The sequence below is a fragment of the Mustela nigripes genome, chromosome 18 (genome assembly GCF_022355385.1).
Source record: "Mustela nigripes isolate SB6536 chromosome 18, MUSNIG.SB6536, whole genome shotgun sequence".
Taxonomy (NCBI): domain Eukaryota; kingdom Metazoa; phylum Chordata; class Mammalia; order Carnivora; family Mustelidae; genus Mustela; species Mustela nigripes.
The window spans coordinates 13,301,598-13,327,389 of NC_081574.1; the positions used below are offsets into that span (position 1 = coordinate 13,301,598).

At 43.5% G+C, this 25,792-nt stretch overlaps 1 long non-coding RNA gene across 1 annotated transcript; it reads right to left on the minus strand.

Annotated features, from left to right (window-relative positions):
- Positions 1–8,609: 8,609 nt before the first annotated feature.
- On the minus strand, positions 8,610–25,351 carry LOC132006469 (uncharacterized). The gene is made up of 4 exons (XR_009401107.1): positions 25,253–25,351; positions 20,363–20,462; positions 14,122–14,249; positions 8,610–9,375 (listed from the first exon to the last, which is right to left on the minus strand). It is a non-coding gene; the product is annotated as an uncharacterized LOC132006469 (long non-coding RNA).
- Positions 25,352–25,792: the final 441 nt, after the last annotated feature.

The following is a 25,792-nucleotide window of genomic DNA, read 5'->3' on the forward strand; positions in this document are numbered from 1 at the left end:
GAAAACACTCTCATTGAATGAGAAACTTTCTCATTGAATGATCTTGGCACATTTGTCAAAAAATCATTTGATTAAATATGTAAGGACCTATTTCTGGGTTTCCTATTCTATGCTATTGTTCTAAATGTCTGTCTTAATGCCAGTACGGTCTCCTGTTTTGGAGATGGGGTCTTTAAAGAAATAATTAAGGTAATATGAAGTACGTTGGGTAGTAGGGTGGGCTGTAATCCAATATGACCTGTATCCTTACAAAAGGAGAAAATTTGGGCACAGATAGGGTTCATTTCCCACCCTCTAGATCACACGTATCTTACTGAGACCTCTTGCTCATCCTATCTCATTGAAATTACTAATGAGTGCAATGCATCTTTGTGATATTACATGAGATGTTTTTATTCTCTACCTTGATCAGGGAGAGGGGTCGTTCCAGAGGTTTCCACTTAGCCTTCTCCACTCTGATAACTGCTGCCCCACAGGCCAGGGACCCAAAGTGGAGTTTACTTCAACTGCCAAGTATGTTGATTCCAATTATACATTCAGGGACTAGGGAAATGACTACTGGAAAGTTTCATGGACCCAAGATCACTGTGGACTTGACCTTAACCAGGACATCATTTATCACCTGGCACCTATCAGCCCACACTGTAACTGTTGGGAAAGAACATGTTGTCCTTTGAGTCTTTGGGTTATCAGTGTCAACTCAGATCCTGTGTCCAGTAATCCTAGAAATGTCTGGTTATCACCCTTCCTCCTGTATATTGTCTACCCACTTCTTTTGCACCACAGACAGCTTAGTTTACCGGTCATCTTGCCACATCCTTGTGGAGGGGGTTGCTTCTCTGACTTTCCTCTCTAACCTTTCAGTGGTCACTGTGATTGTGTCCCTTTAGCATCCAGTGTGTAAGGGCTATTACCTAGCCTCCATTACTGTGGGGGATATTAATCATTCCCTGGCTGTTAATGAGCTCAGCTCCTCCCATCAGCCTGTGAAGGAGAGCCACTGTGGAACTTCCTACCAGCCCCTCTCTGGAGCTCATCTCAATGGCTTCGGTGAAGGCTCTCTTGTAGAACATAACCCACTAGTGGTTTCTGGTCTCACATAACCTGGCCATCCCAGCATACTTACATGTCTTAGATTCTACCATTGCCAGGGCTGTTCCACTCAGCTGTGTCTTTGTCAACCCTTTCTCCAGGCTTCCAAGAGCCATCCCAGCAAGGAGTTTGCCCCATTGCCTGGGGTCCTTGCCAGGGTATAAATTCTTACCTCCAAAGAAATCCTTATCCAGGATGACCTGGCACTAGTCTTTTTTTTTTTTTTTTTTTTTAAGTAGACTCCATGCCCAGGATGATGCCTGATGTGGGGTTTGAACTCCCTATCCTGAGATCAAGACCTGAGTTGAGATCAGGAGTTGGATGCTTAACTGACTGAGCCACCCAGGCACCCCACCATTGCACTAGTATTGATTGATCACCCTTAAAATTCACTTCCAGGACTCCATGCTAGCGAATTCTTGTCATCCTGGTAGCCTATTGTCTCTTTCATTCTTTATCATGCCCAGTGTGTCTTCAGCTAAGTTACCCTGAGGTTTAACCCTAGCTCTTATCCAGGCGACCAGGAGAGGTGTCAGGATGCTCCCCAGGTGGGACAGCGGTTGTCTCATGGGGGAAAAGCCCTTTGCAGTGTCTTCCAATATCTCAGAAGTGCTACCTCTTCCTAGAGGAGGGTGGGCCACCTCTGCCAGCCTGGAGAATGTTCCAGAGCCAGCAGCTGCAGGCATCCATTCAGATGTCTCCGTCCCATGTTTCAGAGTCCCAGGTTTTCCCCAACAGGGCTCTAACCTTTGTGTCTGCCTTGGCTGAAGATGCAAACATGTCTAACAGCTCTGTCTTCAGCGCAATACTTCGCTTCCTGTTCTCCCACTGCAAGAGAAGGGCCCCTTTGTAAGCTACCACCAAGTGCTCACACTTAGCCATTAACTGCTTGTTAATGGCTCTTAGTTTCTCATTATCCCTCTGTATGATGTCAGTACAGTTTAGCAGTAAACAGCCAACTGTTTTGGTGGGCACAGCTCCCCCCATGTTGCTCAAACCCCTTCATTTCTGCTGCAGTCCCTTCACCGGGACAGTGTTTCAGATCACCACTGGTGAAATCTTTAGCAACTAAGCCCCCATTTTGTGCCAGGGACTACTTGGGCCCCGCCTACCCATGGGGACAGTGTCCTCGTGTCCTCCTGGCCCATCTGATTGCCTGCAGAACGATCTCAAATTCCCATTCATCGTCTATTGTCTTGGAGTATTCCTGGTACCACTTGTGTTAGCCCAGGTCCTCCAGAAAGCAAAGACCAAGACAAGAACATCCTAGGGGAAATGCCTGTGAAGGAAAAGGAACAGGAGTGGAGGGGTATACCACAATGCAGTTCTGGTCCCCAAGAAAGAGGAAGAGGGGGAAAAAATGTTAGGTGGGAGAGTCTTAAGCCACAATGAAATTCTAAGGAAGCTCAGTAAGGTTGTTATGGGGGAGGGGTCGTCTTTAAGAGAGAGTCACCTGTCCCAGGAGTCCTGTGTCTCCCAGAAACAGGATTCCCTCAGGGCTCTTGCTGTGCTCGGTCACAACCTGGGAGCAACCTATGGGAAGCGTGTGCTCTACGTGAATGTGACGACCAATATCAGAGTACAGCGGCAGGCGCCATCAACCATTTCCGGTCCCTGCCCAGAGGTCGGAGCGCATTTTCATGGCGGACAAGCGCAGGTGTTAGGATTCTCAAGCACAGACTATGGAGCAAGTACTTTTAGGTATTCAGAAGGAAAAAATGGGAAGGAGGGGCTTGAAAATATCTCCAGGAAACCAGAAACTATGAATACTACATCAACAATAAAAACAGAACTAAAATCGAAAAACTCCATAGCTGAAATTAATTACTCAAATATGGTTTGATAGCGGTCTAGACACATCCAAAGAGAGAATTACTAAACTGGGTGTTAGTAAGAAGAAGTTGTCTAGAATGCTGCACAGAAGACAAAACATCCAGAAAAAGAATAAAAGATGCAGAAGGCAGAATAAGGTCAACTATTCAGTGTATATTATCATATATCAGTATATATCAGTATATTCAGTGAGAGCCTAGAAAATGAGGAAAATGTCTAGAAAATGAGGATAAAACCAATAAGTAAGGGACCTCTGTGTGGCTCAGTCAGTTAAGCGGCTGCCTTCAGCTCAGGTCATGATCCCAGGGTCCTGGTTTGGAAGGCTGCACTGAGCTCCCTGATCACTGGGAAACCTGCCTCTTCCTCTCTCTCAGCCCTCCAGTTGTGCTCTCTCTCTCTCTCTCTGTGTCACATAAATAAGTAAAATCTTAAAAAAAAAAAAAAAAAAATAGGGACACCTGGGTGGCTCAGTTGGTAAAGCATCTGCCTTAGGCTCAAGTTGTGATCCCAGGGTCCTGAGATGGAGCCCTTCATCAGGGTCCCTGCTCAGCGGGGAGCCTGCTTCTCCTTCTCCCTGTGCCCCATCCCCTACTCATACTCTTTCTCTCTCAAATAAGTAAATAAATAAAATCTTTGTAAAAAATGATAGAAACCTAACTGGAATAATCTCTGTAGAGGGAAATTTGCAATACCTCTCAAAATTCCAAATGTACACACTCTTGGATTAAACAATTCCACCAGGAATTCTAGGAATTTATCTGAAGGTCACATATTTCTTATAATTAGTCTTTGCATTGTTTTAACTGCAAAAAAGGATATTTCAGACATATGTACACTTAGTGGAACTAAGGAAATTCTCAGAATTCTGAAATTGTGTAATTCTCACAAATTCTTTGGTCCTTACTGACTTTGTATTTACCCTCATTGGATTATAACTACTTAGATTTCTAAATCTAAGAATTAAATCTTACATTCACTTAGATTGAATCTAAATTCACTTAGATTGAATTTCTAATTCAATCACAATTTAAATGCATCCAGGTAATCATGTCATTTAGACATTCCGTGAGACCTTAATGTATTAAATAACAATTTTTTAATGTTATAAACAAAATAGTCCATAATTTCTGCTTTTTAAATGCTGAGAATTCTTGTGTTGAAGTGCTCTACCTTTATAAAGGTTTACTTGTTTGAATTCAAAATGAATTTTCCCTAAAAATAGTTTTATTAATGGTGACTATGCTTAGAAACGATCTCAAGAAAAATGATTTAACCCACAACAAGCTGAAATGATCCATCCTTACAATGAAAAGTAAAGAAAAGCCGCATATACTATTGCTAGAAAATCGAGAATGGACTAGAAGAATTATAAATATTTTTCTTCAATGTTGGCGCCTCAGGAGCAGTGGGTAAAAGTGATGCAAACACAATTAGGTGAGAAGACAAAAGGAGACTTGTGTGGAACTCTGGGCCCCTTTGAGGGTTTGAGAGTTTCATGGAAAAATCATAAAATTTGTGATTTCCTTTTTTCCTGCAACAATGTCTAACAGCGGAGCATTTTTGCTTCAAGTCATGATTAGTGTTTTGTTGGTAAACAAACGGAACCTGGGAAAGAAGGAGGTAAATAACCCTTTCTCAGGTAACCACGAGAGAACTGGGGGAGGGAAGAAGGGCCGAGGGTGAAAATCAGACTGTTCCTAAGAAAGCAATTGCATGAGTTAAATAAACTGAATTGCAAAAGGTAAAAAGCAAAAGTAAAGGATATAGGGACAGGCCTGCACCTGATAATTATCACAATGCCTGGTTCGAGCGGAAACTCAATAAATATTTATGGAACAGAGCAAAACTGGTCGGAACTGGGTGTAGGTGGCCCTGGAGAGAATAGTTTGGGGGTAAATGCACGTTACCCCTATTGACCGCCAGGTGGCAGCATCATCTCATGACCCCTCAGGTGTCCCAGGTAAACACCCCCCTCCCCCACAGGCGGGAAGAGCCAGGCACAAACAGAATTTTTGTATATGGATGCTCATTGGCCAAGTGTTCATAATTGGGGAAGAACCCATGTGGACACTCAAATCAAGTGAAGTACAGGCGGCAGTAATCTTATAGATGGAATTTTGGTCCCAAACTTCCCACATATTTTAACCTGAAGTCATTGTTCTTCAAAGATTATCCCCGCAAAAGTACATTTCTACATTTCTAAAAACTAGGTTAAAAACCTATGGAATGGGGTGCCTGGCTGACTCAGTCTGTGGAGGGTGTGACTCTTGATCTCGGCGTTGTGAGTTCAAGCCCCATGTTGGGTGTAGAGATAACTCAAAAAAATAAAATAAAATCTTAAAACACACACACATGGAATGGGTAACATAGCAACAGTTTTGATAACCGACATTCAGGAAAAAACGATTGCTTCAAGATGTTACCTTTCTAATGGTAGCTGTGAACTGACCTATTTCCAAAAAATACAATTATTCAAGTTTCATTATTTCAGGCTGATTCATACATGAATATTCCTGTGGGTTTGACTAAAATAAAAATCAAGTGAAACAGATTAAAAACTATATTTAATGCTCCCCAAAGAAACCCACACACACACACCTCTCTGCCCATGCTAGAGAACGATCGCAGAATAGTTTGAAAGTTTAAAACAAGTTAAGTTAGAAAGTAAAGCAAAGTGGTCTTAGAATGTGTTGATGAAGGTTTGAATAAATCCTTAAGAGGACAGGAGACAACTAAGAGATAAGCTTTTTTTGTCTTTAATCTCTCGTTTATCTAAGTGCTGGTTGCCAGATTGGGACCACTTGGGCCACTCTCCTTGGGCGGTCTGGGCACTGAAGATCCAGAACCCTCCTCTCCTGCCTCGGCAGCTGACAGTGTGTCCGTCAGCACACCTGCTTATCTCCAGGTGGGGAAAACTTCAAAATCTCCCTCTTCACGCAGATCCATCCTTCTCCACCAAGAATTAGCTCTCTGTCTGCTGAACACCCGCCGTGGGGGAACCCATGGCTCTTGGAACACCTAAGAACAAGATAGAAGTGAGCTGCCATTTCCTTTTCATTACTGTGTGGGATTTCCCACAATCGTTCTAATTTTTACGCACAAGTCATTAGCCTCACTGCAAAGGCCTTTGGTTGCAATGGACTTGAGTCTTGTACTCCTGGCACTTTCTAAGGAGTAACACTAGGCGGTGACCGTTGGGATAGTGAACACAGGACCATGGTATTCTTGAAGTTTTATAAATATGCTTAAGATGAATGAAAGATGCAAGCACCCCAATTATGATGCTCAGTTCTACAAATTAATGTGGATAATGTGGGGCAAAACCACAATGAGATATGACCTCACTCCTGTGAGAATGGCTGTCTTCAAAAAGACAAAACATGACAAGTGTTGAGGAGGGTGTGGAAAGAAGAGAACGCTTGGGCACTGTTGGTGGGAATGTAAATTGGTGCGGCTGCTGTGGAAAACAGTATTGAGGTCCTTCAAAAAATTAAAAATAAAACTACTGTATGATCCAACAACTCCACTTCTGGGGATATAACCGAAGGAAATGAAAACTGTGTCGGAGAGTATCTGTACCCTCACACTCATGATGGCAGTGAACTTTTCCAATGGCCAAAACATGAGAACGGCCTGAGTAGTCACCAAAGGATAAATGGAAAAAGGAGCGGATGTATGTGTATGATCTCACTTTATATGTGGAATCCAAGCAATCAAACAAAAAAAACTAATGGAAGAGATCAGATTTGTGGTTACCATGGGTAAGAAGGAGGGGGTTACTGGCAAAGTGGGTAAAAAGGTACAAACCAGGGCGCCTGGGTGGCTTAGTCGGTTAAGCATCTGCCTTCTGCTCGGGTCATGATCTCAGAGTCCTGAGATCGAGTCCTTGTCGGGCTCCCTGCTCAGCCAGGAGCCTGTTTCTTCCTTACCCTCTGTCCCTCCCCCCTGCTTGTGAGCTCTCTCTCTCTCTCTCTTTCTCGTTCTCACTCTCGCTCTCTCTCAAATAAATAAATAAACTCTTTTTTTAAAAAAAGGTACAAACTTCAGGATATAAGATAAGTAAGTGCTAGGGATAAATGTACAACATGATCCTTGTAGCTAACACACTGTATAATACATAGGAAGACTCTTAAGATACAATAAATCCTAAGAGTTCTCATCATAAGAAGAAATATTTTTTTCTTTTTTCCTTTTTTTTGTACCTATGAGATGATGGGTGCCAGACTTATTGTACAAATATATTGTCATTCACAATATATACAAGTCACACCGTAATGTCACATCTTAAACTTATACAGGGCTGTATGTCAATTACAGCTCCATAAAACTAGGAAAAACAAAATAAAGGTTGGATGAGCGTCCATGAAGCTAAAAATAACACTTATAAAAAATATCAGAATTCTCCTTTATTTTACTTACTATATGGAACCTACTTTGAAGGGAAGTTATATAATATGCAAAAGAAAAGAGCAATATATTTGCAGCATTTAAATGACAGCTATTTGCAAGATGGACAATCTATACCGATTCCTAAATAGTCTGATATAGAGGCCGTGTAAAGTATATTGGGCTATTTTGTGAACATTTTTAAAAATATCCCTTAAAGTTAAAAACGGTGTTTCATAGATCCTAGGAAATCGTGAATGCCATTGGAAGTAATACTGGCTTTATCTGTTAAGTTAAGCAACAGAAAACCACTAAGATATTTTGAGAGAAAAATTATATCATTTGTGTTTTAGGAAAAGAGCTCCTTGGAGAATGAATATTCAAAGCTGAAGGTAGGGAAAATAGTTTGGAAGTAATGCAGAATATCGGACCGCGGGCTGGTGAGTCCTGACTTTGCATAGTGACTGGGAATGAGGAGAAGGTGAAAAATAAGTGTGACTCTGTGGGCAATGGGTTTTGTGGCTTGGGGACAAGGCATGAGGAAGGAAGGAAGTTCACGATGGTTGAGTGACTTCATAGTTTAAGGTAATAAGCCTTAAGGGAGGGAGGGAAAACAGGAGGAAAAAGTATGCATGACAAGACAATGGACTGGTTGAGGGAGTTGCTAGCAAGATAGAGCAGTGAAGATGTGTTCCTGGCATTTGGAAAGTCTGTGTAGACCTCAGGGGGTGGGGAGTGAAACTAGGGATCTAGATTTAGAATTCTTCAGCACAAAAGCCACAACGGGGGCCACAGACATGGGTAACCGAAAGGAAATATGAAGAAAACATATAGAATGAAGAACAAGAGGGCTGAGAAAGAATCTGGAAAGCATTTACATTCCGGGGACAAAAGGAGTGGCTGAAGAACCAGGGGGAAGGCCTGAACACCCAGACATGGGACCGTCAGTAGGGTTCAAGGGCAGGGGATCCAGAGTGGGAACCAGTTTCAAGGCTTGAACTTGAGATAGTGGTGGGTGTGTATTCGTTTGGTAAGGACACCATAAGAAAACACCAAACCATTAGTCCCACAGACCACATGACTTAAAAGGCAGAAATTTATATCCTGAGCTCCTGGGTGGCTCGGTTGGTTAAGCATCTGCCTTTGGCTCAGATCATGATCTCAGGTCAGGGTCCTGGGATCCAGCCCCACATCAAGCTCCCTGCTCAGCAGAGAGTCTGCTTCTACCTCTCACTTGCCCTCTGTGCTCGTTCTCTTTCAAATAAATAAATTAATTAATTTTTAAAAAAAAAGAATTTTATTTTCTGAAAGCTGGAAGTCCAAGATCATGATGTTGGCAGTGTTGGTTTCTTCTGAAGGCCTTTCTCCTTGGCTTGTAGATGGCCGTCTTCTCCCTCTGTCTTCTTCACGTGGCCTTTCCTCCGTGTGTGTGTGTGTGTGTGTGTGTGTGTGTGTGTGTGTGTGTCCTGACGACCTCCTCTTCTCTTCAGGACACCCGTCACACTGAATTAGGGCCTGTCCACATGACCTCACTTTACCTTAATTACCTCTTTCTGCAAATACAGTCACATTTTGAGATACCGGGGGTTAGGACTCCCACATATGAATTTGGGTGGGGGGCCCAATTCAACCCATAGCCAGCCGTGAGATCTGAAAATTCCTCACTGGTGAACTAAGGGACATGCATTACCATAACCACAGCTAACCCTTACTGAGCACGAACCGTATGTGGACCGAATCTGACCGCTTCACGTGGTTTAATTCAGTTTATACTGATCGGAGCAACACAGCGAAGTAGGCACTATTACAATCATTTCTTTTTCCAGAGGAAGAAATAGAGGTGCCAAGAGTAACTGGCCCAAGGTCACACGGCTTGTCGGATCCCATGAGCTTAGCTTCTACGCGTTGAATTTTGGTCAGTAAACGTCTTAGTTTGCTCGCAGCAGGAGAGACCTGAAGAGGAAGAGATGTTGTTGAATCCTAAGTGCAGCAGAAGCCTTTTCCTCTGAGCTAGCATTGAGGGTAGCTTTCTCTGGAGGGGGAGATGAACTCAGGAGCAGCAATCTGAGAAGAGAGGGAAAGAAACAGTAACTAATAGACGGTTACAATGCCCCAGATCAGAAAAATACAAAGGAAGCCCTCCCCACCCGTTATGACTTCAGACTTATCACATCTAATATGATTGAGCATTTATTTAATTTGTGCTTCTTCCCTTTGGAATCATAGTCCCAGAAAGTTGGAGAAAATGCAGTGAGGACATAGTCAACACTACAGTTATCTGCTTAAAATATTTTTTTAAAATTCCTATAAATAGGGGCGCCTGGGTGGCTCAGTGAGTTAAGCCGCTGTCTTCGGCTCAGGTCATGATCTCAGGATCCTAGGATCGAGTCCCGCATCGGGCTCTCTGCTCAGCGGGGAGCCTGCTTCCTCTTCTCTCTCTGCCTGCCTCTCTGCCTACTTGTGATCTCTCTCTGTCAAATAAATAAATAAAATCTTAAAAAAATAAAAAAAAATAAAATTCCTATAAGTATATAAAACAACACAGGATTAAAAGATACTTGTAGATTATAGGATCTACAAGTATCTTTTAATCCTGTGTTTTCTGCTGATGTTGGCTTTACTGGTTTTTAAAGCAGAGATGACGGTGTGACCTTCAGCTCCAAGTCAGACCTCCCCATGAGAAGACTGATGAGATAGAAACAGTAAGACAGGCACACGGGGGGATGTGCAAGAACACACGCACACACACTCAACAAGCACATTCAGAAATAAAAATGTGAGAAGAAAGGAAATAGAGTCAAGTTACTAAAATGACATTTAAGGCAGCAGTGCTCAGTGAGGGTTCCTGAGAGAAGCCTGTCACTTTGATGTAGGAGACAGATTCCCAGAGCAATGCAGAACCCAGAGAACGGCTCTAGAAAGGTCTCGGAATGCTTCCCTCTGGAGGTCTCTCTCCAGAAGCGCAGTCTGGGACCAGAAGCCGCAAGAAACTGGAGGAAATTAACTGCTTGAGGGTAAAAACTGAGAGGCGATCTGTGGCTCGGGCTCTGGCCACTGATGAACACCTGGCCCACCACAAGGCACAAGAGACCCACAGCTCCCGACCTCGACTACCTGCAGGCCGTGCTGCGGCGGTCTGCGCTCTCTTGGTTCTTTGACTCGTTCATCTCAATGGGAGATGAACGTCACATCTTAAAGAGAGCATCTGATTGGCAGAGCCCAATGCAGTATCACAACCAGAGCATCTGATTGGCAGAGCCCAATGCAGTATCACAACCAGAGCATCTGACTGGCTGAGCCCAATGCAGTACCACATCGGGAGCATCTGATTGGCTGAGCCCAAAACAGTACCACATCGGGAGCACCTGATTGGCTGGGCTAAGTTGGCCTATCCCGGTCTGTCAAGCGGGAAGAATTCCCTGCCTTTCATCAAATCTGGGCATCTGGGCATACCCAAATTTAGGAAGAGAATTTAGATGTTGGGACAAAAGAAAGTCCAGTGCAATTTTTAAACAGCTGTAGTCAGAGACAGGGCAAGGCTTGAAATCGTGAGGTTGCTAAATTAGAAACGTAAAGAAATTAAACTTATTCAGTAAGGACGAAATATTTTAAAAATGTCCCTCCAAGATCCTGTGAATTGCCTGTCGGGGTAAGGAGCTGAAGACAGAGGGGGGGAGGGCAAAGACAGACAAGCCTGTGAGAGGCTGGAAAAGAAAGGAAGAGCAGGGCGGGGGACCGGTTCCCGCGGCGCGATCGCGCGGGACGCGTTCAGCCCTGCGGCTCTGCTCACTGCAGCTGCGTGAAGGAGGACCCGGGGCCTCAGAGCTCGGAGGTAAGTGATGTTAGGGTCACCCGGCTGGAGTGCGGTGCAGCCAGCCAGCCGCCTTTCTGGCTCCCGAAGTCTAGGCTTTCCTCCTGGGCCGCTACGGCTTCCTCTCGTGCTCGTCAGACAAGCTGCTGGACACGGGTTCGCAGAAAGGATACAGTCTGGCAAAGAGGGAGGAAAAGGGGTACACGCGCACCTCTCCGCGCTCGGGCACACGTCCGTTCCACATTTACTGAAAGGAAAAGGAAGGAGGAAGAGGAGAAACTTGGCGGACTCTGAAACAGTGGTCGGACTCTGCAGGTGCATCTCTGCAAGGGGCGGGGGGACTTGAGAGCGTCCCTCCTCCGCGGGGCTGCTGGGTTCTTCACGGCTCCGCCGCAACTTACACCTGCTCCTGGGGGCCCTGCTCCCGGTCCTGGGCGCTCACAGACCCCTGCAGCCGGCGAGTTGCCCATTCTCAAGGAAGCCAGGGTAGCAAAGGCATGGACCCTCCGGGAACCCTTGAATGGAGCCCAAAGCTAGACTTGGACAGTCGATGGGAGGTGGCCTCACCCCTTTGTAGGGAGTCTTCCAGTTTGCACCTTGGACTTTCCAAAAGGGGGCCCATAGCTCTCTACTAAAAGCCCCTGTTGTCGACACTTTTTTCTTTGAGAAACCAAAGCAGAACATAGGAGTGAACTTTGTAGCTATTTCACTAAAAAAAAAAAAAAAAACAAAAACAAAACAAAGAACAGCCAGATGGTTCCCAAGCCGGCATGGATCTGACTGGCCATGACTTTTCACTGTGTGTTTGCAAGCACGTGTATCTTGCCTGGTACGTATTTGTGTACAAAATTACTGTGGGTATGGACGACCTTTCCGCAGTAAATCAATACAGGCCCCGTCTTTACAGAGTGAGACAGAAATCCGCCCAGAGAAAGGTTAGCTCATACGTGGCTCCAACCAATGTATTTAAGTGAAGAACATCTCAATATGCAATTTCTCTGGCCATTGAGCCCAGATTAGTTTTATGGTGCTCAATCTCCCATATTTATTTTTAACGCGTGCTTTATAAATTATTATTCTATGATCCATGATGTAAATTTTGATGGGTCAGTATATAAGAATGAAAAAGCATAAGGTCATATACAGTGTCCAACCACAATGATGGAAGAACGGACATTTTTTCTCTCCTTTTTTAAAGACTTTATTTATTTATTTGTCAGAGAGAGAGAGAGCACAAGCCGGGGGAGAAGCAGGCTCCTGCTAAGCAAGGAGCCCCACATGGGATTTGATCCCAGGACTCCAGGATCATGACCCGGGCTTAAGGCAGAAGCTTAACCAACGGAGCCACCTAGGCATCCCCAAAGTGGACATTTCATGCCAGTTACAATAGACATGCCAAAATAGGAGAACTTTCTGTCCTTTCTGGCAATTCAGAATCCATCTGTTTGGCTGTTCGAATGGCTGGACTTTATTTCCTCTATGTTACACTGAACTTTAAAGAACAAACAAAAATGTATAGCTAAAGATTGTGCACAGATGGGTAGCATTACATATTTAAATAGGTTTTTATACGCGTAGTGTATGATGTCTGAGAATTCTATTTTTTGCGCCTTTAACCTGTGACTATCACCAGCTCACAATGTGTACTGAACGGTGCCTTACACGAAACAGCCACTCAAGAATATTGGGTTTTCAAAAGGCATTATTCATCGACATAAACTGGAATCTTTCTAAAGAAAAATTATTTAGCATTAATATGATTTAAGGATTTTTTTGTCTGTGAGTTTTAAAAAATTTTAGTTATTCTTTCTTGTCCCCCCAAAATGTTATTTCATGAGGTTTGATTGTGTAATACAATAAAAATTGTCATATACAAAATATATAATATTTCAAAATAGATCCTAAGACAGGTATTTCTTGGCATTCATAGATGACTAGTCAACATTGCAAGAATTAAATTAAATTGTTATCAAGCTAGAATCATAGACTTGGAAGAAGTCTATTTTATTTGGGGCTGTAATCCAAAACCGTAATCCAAAGTCCCTCCTTTCATGCAGGGAGATCCGCCGACCTGCCGTAAAAGGCAATGATTATCTTTGCACATTTAAAGACATCTCAGGGCTCTTGCTGGCTCAGTCAGTAGAGCATGTGTTTCTGGATCTCAGGGCTGTGAGTCCGAGCCCCACACTGGGTTTAGAGATTACCAAAATAAAAACCAACAAAACTTGTGTATCTGTAAAGGGAAAAAACAGCCTGATTTCCTATCCCAGGACAGTACAGGATCTGACAGAAAAGCTGTCTTAGGTTTATCTGAGCTCATTTTCTTTCTGTCAGCTCTCCACTTTGGAATGATTTTAGGTTTCCATATAGAAAACTTGTAGTACAGAATCCTCACATCCACACTTGGCCTAGTCTCCTCTGACGTGGAAAATCTTATCAAACCATGGTCAAGCTATGAAATGTACACTGGAGCATTACTGTTCACTAAACTCCCGACTTTGTTCTGATTTCATCGATGACTTCCTGTTCCAGAATCCAACGAGATACTTTTTCTTTTTTTTTAAGATTTATTTATTTATTTATTTGACAGAGGGAGAGAGATCACAAGTAGACAGAGAGGCAGGCAGAGAGAGAGAGAGGGGAAGCAGGCTGCCCGCTGATCAGAGAGCCCGATGTGGGGCTCAATCTCAGGACCCTGAGATCATGACCTGAGCCAAAGGCAGAGGCTTAATCCACTGAGCCACCCAGATGCCCCAAGATACCTTTTAGTCATCATATCTCCTTAGTCCACTCTGTTCTATGATGGTTTCTCAATCTTCTCTTGTCTTCCATGACATGTTTTAGAGAATGTCTCAAAATCTTGGCCTTTCTGATGTCTTTCCTGTGGGTAGACTGGGGTTAGGGGTTTGGGGGAAGCATAATGCAGGGTGAAATGCCCTTCTTATGACGTCATATTAGGGTACATGTTATCAGTATGATGTCACTAGTAATATACTAACCTTGATCATTTCATGTTGCCAGCTTTCTCCACTAGGGAAGTTAACATTCTTCCTTCCTCTGTTTTTCAAAACAAGTCACTGACTCCAGCTCATACTCAAATGGGGGAGGGGAGAATGGGCTTCATCTCCTGGAGGGAGAAGTCACTGTGTAAATTATTTGGAATTCTTCTGGGAAGAAAATGGGTTCCTTTTCCACATGTATTTATTCAATCATTTACTTATTATTGGACTCACGTATATTTATTTTATTTGGGGCTGTAATCCAAAACCGTTGGTTGCTCAAATTGTTCCAGCTTTGGCCATTGTAGGCTCTTCCAGGCTGGCGTGTTAAAATGTACCAGTGTCATTTCCGGGGTGGGGGTGGACCAAGGGGCAACACGGAGAGGTTAATGACATGGAAAGAAGAACCGGTTACTTAGAGTTCCTGAGAGGAAGGGGCATACCACCCCACACAGGGCCGCAGGGGGAAGCACCGGGTTCGGTTAGGAGGTGAACTTGGGAGAGAGGGGAAGGCAAGACCAAGCAAGGCAAACCCTTTCAGATTCATCTGAATAATTCAGGCAGGCTTTGGTCGTTGTCCGGGACTTGGCCCTGGGTTGGTACAGAGCTGGGGAAGAGTGATTTCTTAGTGTGTGTGAATTAGTGTAGGAGATGGTTGGGGATACGGACTGGGAAGTGCTTAGAGGGTTTGTAATATGATTTTGAAACACACACAACAACTGGATCACAGGGGAGCTAGAAACAATTTTGGCCATTCGTGTGGCCCCATGATGCCAAGTAGACAAACGCAGGATCTAAGGAACACAATTACAACAATAGGCTCTTGTCTATGTGTATATCCCCATTGTTTTATTCTTTGATTATTTCATTACTTTCTGGCACTCTGAGATGCTTCAGGCTCATCCTATCCTTTTCCTGCTCTTGCCCTAGGATTGGCCATTTCTCCAAGGATTCCTGGTTCTTTTATTGGAGAATGGTATTGGAAACCAAGACCTGCTGCTGGGTCTGGTCCTTGCTGCTGTGGTATCATTGTTTCTAGGTGCTATAATGAGACAAGCTAGGAAATACATGTGTGCATACAGACCCATGGGTACCTCCAAGTTCTAATTTATCTCTCTGCCTATCTGCCTGTATTAAACTCATACGAGTTCATACTGATGTTTCCAACAGTAATCTAGGGTTCATTCTAGACTTCCCCTTGTTTGCTTGTAGTTTTTTCTGTTTGTTTTTGTGGGTTTTGTTTGTTTGTTTGTTTTTGACAGTGAGAAACCTAGCTTAGGTCTACCTAGATCTTTGCTAATAATAATGACTTGATTTTTTTAAAAATACTTTATTTATTTGACAGAGAGAGAGAGAGCACATGCAGGGGGAGGAGCAGGGGGAGCAGGAGAAACAGGCTCCCTGATGAGCAGGGAGCCTGATGCGGGACCCAGTCCCAGGACCCTGGGATCATGACCTGAGCCGAAGGCAGACGCTTAACTGCCTGAGCCACCCAGGTGCCCTAATAATGACTCCATTTTGAATGAGGACAGAAAGTAGAGAGGTAGTGTCCTCCTCATCACTGCCCACAGTGACCAGCCCCCCCTACTCTCCTGGGACACCACCAGGAGTTTGGGCGCCAGAGCCCGTTTCCCTGCCTCTGAGTCCCAGCTTCCTCACAAAGCCTCAAGACTGTGCAATCCAAGAAAATGATCTGTGCTCAGTTTCCTCACCTCTCCAAGAGGCGTCCTGCTGGAACACATTCCACAGGGCCGATGGAAGGATTAGGTGAGTTTGTGCGAGGGGAGCCCTCGGGGCCAGGGCCTGGCCCACAGGAGGGCTCAATCATTGTTCACCTTTCCAGAAAACCTACAGCCCAAGATTTATTTGACCAAAACCTCCAAAAGCCAACAGTGACCTGATGATTTTAAACTTTACAACTGTTGGCAAATAGGGTTCATAAAGCAGTACGATACACAGAGAAAAATCATTTTGGTATGGAAAATCTTCGACAGTTTAATATTCACGTCGTATGAATCAGTGCCTTCCTCTGCGGCAGACTCTTTAGCCATAACTTCTCCAAATTACACATCATTCCTTTAGTGCCGTGGCGTAAGATCCACTTTCAGTCCCTTTCGGTCACTATTATTGTTTTCGACTGGACTTATTTCCTTTTTTGCTGAGAAAGTTGACACTTTTTTTTAACCTGAAGGCTGATCTTCCTTTGGGTCTAGAGTTTTTATTTTATTATGTAGTGTTCCATAACTTTAATATCCCCAGCGAGAAAGCAGCAGAGAAATATTAGCATGCAACCTTGACATTTAAGGAATCTCTTAAATCTTTGCAGTGGCAGTTTCTTTAAAAATGTAAAAATATCTGAAATATTTAGCCTTGACAAAGATATAAAAGATAAGTTCTGAATCTATCATTCATATATATCCCCTTGGAGAATTACAGCTGCTCTGTCTACGGTCCGCACTTTTTCCTTTAAAGTTCATGGCTATTGGTTCCTAATTAAATAAGGACTTTGTATTAGGCAGAATCAAAATATTATAGAACCAGAGAGATCATTCAGAGTAGTTTGGGGCAATATTTACAAAACTCACTTAATCAAAGGAGCAACACGGAACTTAATCCAGAGAAGCAAGTTCTGTTAAACACACAGACTCCATTTCCTTCTTCCCCTGGAGAGTCTGATGCCACATCTGAATGTTTATCAAGAGTTCCTGGTGATGCTCACCATCAGGCAAGGCTGGAAACACTGATTTAATGGAAGACCCTGATTTTATAGTAGGAAACTGGGGGGCCTGCTGCAGAGGATGTAGATTTCTGCCTCATTTCAATGGGTTGCATCAGAGTCTCTGGGAACAGGAGCTGGTAATCTGCATTTTTAACAAGGTCATCAAGAAATTCTTAGGTTTAAGAAATGCTGCCCAGAGCCTTAGCAGGGTGAGGAGGGCATCCACACAGAGGAGCAGCATGGTGTGGGGTATTGGGGTCCAAGAGGGGTAAGAACAGTGTGTGCATGGGTCGGGAGTAAAACAAACAGGGTGAACGCAGTGTCCGGGTGGATGGGCTGCCCAGTCCAGGGTGTCAGAACCCAGGCAGATGAGAGGGTCATCTTTTGAGGGAGCAGGGTGCCTCTGTGTGGGGTATGGGAGTCCACAGCAGATAAGGAAGATCCTGGAAGGGGGTGGGTCAGGCATGGGGTGTGCGTCTCCCTGGGGAAGGTACAGTGGCAGCCTTTGGGGTTGGTTAGCTTCAGTGGTATTGGTTAAATACATGAATACATTAAGGATAAGGAGAGTCAGGGGTGCCTGGGTGGTTCAGTGGGTTAAAGCCTCTGCCTTCGGCTCAGGTCATGATCCTGGGGTTCTGGGATCGAGCCCTGAGTCGGGCTCTCTGCTCAGCAGGGAGACTGCTTCCTCTTCTCTCTCTGCCTGCCTCTCTGCCTACTTGTGATCTCTGTCTGTCAAATAAATAAAATCTTTTTTAAAAAATAAAATAAAATATAGTGTCTTTAAGGATAAGGAGAGTCAGCTTTCTCCCTGTTGAAGAAGGGAATTACAATCATGGAAAGGAAATGAAATGGGAATGAAGCCGGTAATATTGCATGAGAATTGAAGGAATTCAAGTAAACGTATAGTTCTTGATGGGCAAGTGCACGTGTCTGCTAAGAGGGCTGGGGTGGTGCTCCAATAGCAGCGACTTCCCCCACGTGTCAGTTTCTAAATACCTGCCCATTAAAAGCAACTGGGACCCTTGGAGAAAGAGCTGATTTTGGCTCAGGGAGAGGGAGAGCCTAAAAGAAGCCTGGATTATCTTCTTGTGTCAGAAAACAAGTGTTCAGGGCCACCTGGGTGCCTCAAGGGGTTAAGCATCCTACTCCTGGTTTCAGCTGAGGTCATGATCTCGGGGTCAGGAGATTGAGTCCCAGGTGGGGCTCTGTGCTAGGCAGGGAGCCTGCTTAAGATTCTCTCTTTCCCTCTGCCCCTTCCCCTTCTTCACTCACATGCACATGTTCTCTCTTTCTCTCTCTAAAAAAAAAAAAAAAGAAAGAAAGAAAGATAAAAAGCACTGGAAGCATTGAAAGAATCATGGGGATATATGAGAGGACATGGGCGCCAGACTGAAGGAGTGACCATTGACCAGAAATTAGGGGAAGAGGAGAATGGGGAGTTAATGTCTGATGTGTACATAGTTCATTTGTGGGAAATAAGAAAGTTCTGGAGATGGATGTTGGTGATGGTTGCACAAGAGTGTGAATGTGTTTCATGTCACTGAACTGCATTTTTAAAAATGGTAAATGTAGGGGCGCCCTGGGTGGCTCAGTGGTTTTAAGCCTCTGCCTTCAGCTCAGGTCATGATCTCAGAATTCTGGGATCAAGAACTACTTCGGGCTCTCTGCTCAGCAGGGAGCCTGCTTTCCCCTCTCTCTCTGCCTGCCTCTCTGTCGACTTGTGGTCTTTCTCTCTCTGTCAAATAAGTAAAGTCTTTTAAAAAAATGGTCAATGTAATAAATTTTATGCTAGGTAAATTTTACCACAATAAAAAATGATGGTAATGGAGTATAACACACTGAATAAAAAATAATCCCATGGGTTCCTAAAGATTATTAAAATAATAATAATGATGATGCTGATAGTAATAATAATAATAATGGCCAAAAGAGATAAGGAAAGCTCTTCACAAAAAAATGCTGGCTGCTACATGTGGGGGGAAAAAAACCCCATCATTTTGGAAAACCATCAGTGTAATAATTGATGTATGGAAGCACGATCTTCAGTAAAATGCCAAATCAAGTGGTGAAAGATTCTTTTGGAAAAAGGATATTCGGGCAATCTCAAAGAATGGCCCCACAGGTAACTGTTAACTAACAGAGGAGAAAAGATGACTTTCAGAAGGCCTCAGATGCACCTGTCAGTTAGCGCTTTCAGTGAGTGCAGTGGGTACCACCAACGGCAGCACAAAACCAGAGACACGTGCCTCCTCACGTGACGGAGTGGGAAGTTCGAAACCTCCCCGTGAAGTTGTCTTGACACGAATTTTAATCTGAAACTAATCCTGGGAAGCTCAGCTAAAACCAGATTGTGAGACGTTTTGCAAAACTGCTGGCTTAGGCTCTCTGTCCTTGTCATGAAAGATTAAAAAAAAAGAAGCAAGGGGATGTTTGAGATTAAAGGAGACTAAGCAGCCAGAACAATTAAGCACGATGTGTTGCCTTGACCACGTCCTGTTTTAAGCAAAGAAGCCAATAATAAACGGCTAGAGAGGCCCTCTTGGAGCAACAGGGGAAATTTGAATACTGACTGTATATTAGGTAAAATGTATTATGTTAATTTTAATCTTTTAGGTTTGATAACAATACTGTGGTCACATGGGAGACCATATATATATATATATTTTTAGGAGATACATATGGAAATATTTAGGAATCGAGCATCCTATTTGTAATTTACTTTCAAAATGTTGATTAAGAAAGTCTGTATCTCCGGGGCGCCTGGGTGGCTCAGTGGGTTAAAGCCTCGGCTTTCGGCTCAGGTCATGATCCCAGGGTCCTGGGATCGAGCCCCGCATCGGGCTGTCTGCTCTGCGGAGAGCCTGCTTCCTCCTCTCTCTCTCTCTGCCTGCCTCTCTGCCTACTTGTGATCTCTGTCTGTCAAATAAATAAATAAAATCTTTAAAAAAAAAAAAAAAGAAAGTCTGTATCTCCATCTATAGACAAATAAAAACGATGTGGCAAAATGTTCGTATTTCCCGTCGAATCCAGAAGACAGATACACAAATGCTCATTAGTCTTTCCATTTTTCTGCCGTTTTTCCATATTTCAAAACTAAAAGTAAAGTCTAACTCTCTCAGTTATGTCTCAAGAAATAAATGATTTGGCATTTCTTATTTTAAAAACACTGCACTGGGATGCTTGGGTGGCTCAGTGAGTTAGGCCGCTGCCTTCAGCTCAGGTTATGATCCCAGGGTTCTGGAATCGAGTCTCGCATCGGGCTTCTTGCTCAGTGGGGAGCCTGCTTCTCTCTCCGCCTCTGCCTGCCACTTTGCCTGCTTGTGTGCTTGCTCTTTCTCTCTCTCTCTGACAAATAAATAAATAAATAAATAAAATCTTTAAAAAAAAACCAAACCACTACAATAACTGTATGTCACTGCCAAAATGATAGATGTTGAAAGACATATAGACAGGGAAATCTATGGAAATATACAATTATGAGGATCAGCATTACAGTCCCGCAGGGATCTGGCACTTACCCACCTTTTATTCCTCAGAGCCTGGTTCGTAGCAAGTGCTTAAACATTCAACGGGTGAGGGAAGCATTTGTTTTATTCTGCAACTGGATGTTTTGGGCAACTCCCTGAAAAGGAGATTTGGATATTTTATGCAGAAAGAGGAGAGGTGAACTGAAAGGTAAGACAATAAAAGCTGATGGGCACAAAGTCTATGTGGGGGGGGAGGTGCTGGCCTTGCCTGACATCCCCATCTACCTCCGTAAGTTGCTATTTTATATTCATTTATTTATTTTTAAGATTTTATTTATTTATATAACAGAAGAAAGAGAGAGAGAGAGAGAGAGCAAGCACAAGTAGGGGTAGTAGGAGAGGGAGAAGCAGACTCCCCGCTGAGCAGGGAGCCCAATGCAGGGCTTGATCCCAGGAGCCAGGGAGCCTGATGTGGGGCTGGATCCCAGGAGCCTGGGATTATGACCTGAGCTAAAGGCAGACGCTTAACCCACTGAGCCACACAGGCGCCCTGATGTTTTGCTCCCAGAACCCTGGGATCATGACCTGAGCTGAAGGCAGACGCTTCACTGGCTGATGCTGTTTTAAAACAAAAGTGTTTAGCAAGTGGAGAAAGTATTCTTTGTGTAGAGTTACTGTTGTGCATAATTTATTACAGTTTTAAAAAGTTCTGGCACATGATCGTAATATGAAGGACATAGTTTCGTTTTATGGAGTTATGGTAATTGGATCTTCTTGGTATGTATGTCCCCAAGATCTGTGAAAAAACAAACAATGGAACTCTTAGTCTGTTTTAGAAAGAATAAACCTTAGGGTAGCATTTGCATCCACACACTAAATGTGCTCATTATAAGTAGCTTTGTCACCTGTTCATTAAAGCGTGTTTCCCTGGTGTGGGGACAGGTGGTAGGTATTTTTCACTCTTCAAACTCTGGTATTTCTCTGTGTGTAAATGTGTGAGTGTGAGAGAGACAGAGAAAGAGAGAGAGAAAGACGAAAAGAGAAAAATTGAACCTACAGAGAAGTGCATAAAACATGCACATGTAATGTAACAAGTAAATACAAAGCAAACAAGTGAAAAAACAGAACATCTTTCGAATTCCCCTCCCCATGTCCTCCTCCCCAAGTTCAATGTCATTCTTCTTTTTAGAAGTAAGCACTATCTTGACCTTTGTGTTAATTATTTACTTTATCTCTTGTATACATCTCTAACCAATACAGCTTGGTTTTCTTTGTTTTTGTGAACTTTCTTTTTTAAAGATTTTATTTATTTATTTGGCAGAGAGATCATAAGTAGGCAGAGAGGCAGGCAGAGAGAGAGGAGGTAGCAGGCTCCCCACTGAGCAGAGAGCCTGATGTGGGGCTCGAGCCCAGGACCCTGAGACCATGACCTGAGCCGAAGGCAGAGGCTTTAACCCACTGAGCCACCCAGGTGCCCCTACAAAGATTTTTGTATACAGATCTGATGCATAGATACGTATTTTTCTCTCTCTCTTTTTTAAGGAGTCTCCACATCCAGCATGGAGCCCACCTTGGGGCTCAGACTCAACACCTTGAGATCAAGTCATAAGCTGGGATCAGAATCAGATGCTCAACCAACTGAGCCACCCGGGTGCCCCTATATGTCTTTCTCTAGGAGTATACCTAGGAATAGAATCACCAGGCCCTAAGGTGTGGATATCTTCAATTTTCCTAGATAAAGCCAAACTGTGGTTACACCCATTTGTATTCCCGTTTGTCATTGATGAGAATTCCTGATGCTCTACATTCTTGCCAACACTCGATATTATTAAACTTCAAAATTTTTGCCAACCTGGTAGTTGTGTAAGTATCTCATTGTGTTTTGAATATTCATTTCATTGGTTACTAATGATGTTGAGCACCTTTCTATGTGTTTATGGGCAACATCGGTTTCTTTGAACATGTTTTATTCCACAGACCACCTTCTTTGCCACCTAATCAATTTGAATATTCCCAAATAAGACACATTTACAAGATTATATTGTAGCTAAGTTTCTTAAAAAAATATATTATTTATTTTAGAGAGAGACAAAACACACATGTGTTCAAGCAGGGGCTAAGATTAGAGGCAGAGGGACCAGCCGACTACTGGTTGAATGCAGAGCCCAACACTGGAGCTAGATCCTCTGGCCCGAACCCCACTACCTGAGCCAAAACCAAGAGTCTGATGCTTAACCAACTGAGCCACTCAGGCACACCCGTAGCTAAATTTCTTTCTGTTTTTTTTTTTCAAGTAGTGTCCACACCCAATGTAGGGCTTGAACTCCTGACCCCAAGATCAAGAGTCACATGGTCTCCTACCTAAGCCAGCCAGGCACCCCAATTTTAAATATTTTATTTATTTATTTGACAGAGAGAGAGAGAGAATATAAGAGGGAACACAATTGGGGGAAGTGGGAGAAGGAGAAGCAGGCTTCCTGCTGAGCAGGGAGCCCGACATGGGGCTCAATCCCAGGACTCTGGGATAATGACCTGAGTGGAAGGCAGACGCCCAACAACTGAGTCACCCAGGAGCCCCAAGTCACCGCAATTTTAAAGATTTTTGTTTATTTATTTGACACAGAGAGAGAGAGAGAGACCACAAGCAGGCAGAGAGGCGGGCAGAGAGAAAGGGGGAAGCAGGCTCCCCGCTGAGCAGAGAGCCCAATGTAGGGCTCAATCCCAGGACCCTGAGATCACAACCTGAGCTGAGGCTTTAACCCACTGAGCTACCCAGGCGCCCCAGGCACCCCAATTTTAGCTAAATTTCTTAAAATCAAACTCACAGCCTCCAGGTCAACATCAGAGAACCAAAAAGAGAGAGAGGTTGAATGAGGAGGGAGACAGGCTGATAAATAATAATTAGAAATAAAAATTGTTTTCTTTTCAAATTTAATTTAAATTAATTAACATATAACGTGTTATTAGTTTCAGAGATCGAGGTCAGTGATTCATCAGTTGCATATGACACCCAGTGCTCACTCCATCACGTGCGCTCCTTAATGCCCGCCCCCCCAGTTACCCCACCCCCTACCCCCAACGCCAGCAACACTCAAGTTTGTTTCCTATATGTAAAAGTCTCTTTTAGTTTGTCTCCCTCTCTGATTTCATCTTGCTCTATTTTTTCCTTCCTTCCCTTACGAGCCTCTGTTTTGTTTCTTAAATTCTACCTATGAGTGAGATCAGATGATAATTGTCTTTTTCTGATTGACATATTTCACTTGGCATTATATCCTCTTGTCCCATCCACATCCTTGCAAATGGCAAAATTTTTTTTGATGGCTGAGTAATATTCCATTGTATATATACACCACATCTTCTTTGTCCATTCATCTGTTGATGGACATCTGGGCTCTTTCCACAATTTGGCTATTGTGGACATTGCCGCTACGAACATTGGGGTGCACATTCCCCTTTCGATCACTACATTTGTATTTTTAGGGTAAATACCTAGTAGTGCCGTTGTTGGGTTGTTGGGTAGTTCTATTTTCAACTTTGAGGAATCTCGGTACTTTTTCCACAGTGGCTGCACCAGCTTGCGTTCCCACCAACAGTGTCCGAGGGGTCCCCTTTCTCCGCATTCTCACCAACACCTATCATTTCCTGATTTGTTCATTTTAGCCATTCTGACCAGTGTGACCATCTCGTTGTGGTCTTGATTTGTGCAGAAATAAAAATTTTAATGGAAAATTCAGAGGGGTTGGAAGGGAGATGTAAAATTCTCTCCATATGAGAGGATACATAAATCTATCCTTTTAAAGAAGCCATTTTCCACTGACTGTAAAGTCAGATAAAAAAAAAAAAACCAATTTAAAGGTGATAAAAGGGAAATAGAACCTTATTTCACTATATAAGGAAGAATGTAAATGAAAACCCATTCTAGGAGTCTACCCCCAGTGTATGCAAGAGGTACCCTCTGAGGGCCTCATTCATAGACATGTGGCATTTAGGCTTTTGCTCCTTTCCATTATAAGATGGAGATTCTCTACCTTCAATATCTTTTAGCAACCGTAGAATTTGCTCAGTGTGAGGCTTCTATCTGCAGTGAATATGGTAAAATTTAATCTGGTTGATGTTGCTTACTATCGAACTGGAGTGATGGTGGTTGAACTAAGGTGTTGCTATATAATTAGCTGTAGGGGAAAGTGGTTATGGTAATCCAGGTTTCTGGTTTGGCCCAGCGCTGGGAACTTTTTTTTTTTTAAAGATTTTATTTTTATTTATTTGACAGACAGAGATCACAAGTAGGCAAAGAGGCAGGCAGAGAGAGAGAGTGGGGGAAGCAGGCTCCCTGCTGAGCAGAGAGCCCAATGTGGGGCTTGATCCCAGGACCCTGGGACCATGACCTGAGCGGAAGGCAGAGGCTTTAACCCATTGAGCCACCCAGGTGCCCCATCACTGGCAATTCTTAAAGATCACATCCCTATCTTCTTAAGAACCGTCTAGACAATATAGTTTAGGAATTGTGGATTAGCGTTACCTAGTCACAGTCATAGGGATGTTATTTATTTCAATCAGTTTAGTGGCAGGGTAGCTGAACCAAACCAAACCAACAAACAAAAAAAACCCCACCCTACTGGTTTAATTCAGAAGAAAAGGAACATTCTCTTTATTTATTAAAAAGTTCCGGTTTATATAATCCCCGATCTCCTTGAGGAAACAAGGGGTATTAAAATGTTGAAAACCTGTTCCTCTTGTCCCATATGTGAGTTGATTGACTGGCGTAACGATGAAGGTTATGACAAGAATTCTCTCAGAGATGATTTACACGCTAGTAACTAATGCTTGCACACATCCGGAAAATGGAGACCACATTTTACAAAGAGATAAACTAAATCATATCAGATTACTGAGGAGCTAGAGGTCAAGAATAGGATTAGAGACGGGTGATTTAAATCTTACTCACGTTTCCTTCCAAAATTCAGTCCTGAATCCCCCGCCCTCCACAGACTTTCAGGGGGAGGACTCCCCAAATACATTTGCAGTCTGGGCTTCTTGTTTGAGCTTGAGTCCTGACCTTTCACTTTCTGTTGAGTATCTCTAATTTCCAGAAACAACCCCCCTATCAGATCCCCCTTTGGACTTCCTCGTTTATTTCTCTACATGAGTCTCTCTTAACGGCCTAAAATCTTGGACTCCAACCAGACTCCTCCTTCTGGTCTAGTCCCTGTGCCCTTCTTAATCTAATCAGCAGCAAATTCTTGCTAGATCATTTCTTTTCATCCACCCCCTCGCCGTATTTCTAATGCAGACCTTTATCTCTCTCATACCTATACTATCACACCGGCCTCCTAACTCCCTGGCTCCAGACAGTCCTGGGCTCTTTCCCACCAGATGCATTTTGGAAACTTGCACGTTTGTTTCTTTGCACAAGCAGGCCTTGCCCTGCAGGACCGTTCTGGGGTCGCGTCCGCACTCCTTTCTACCCCATCCTGTTTCTTTTATT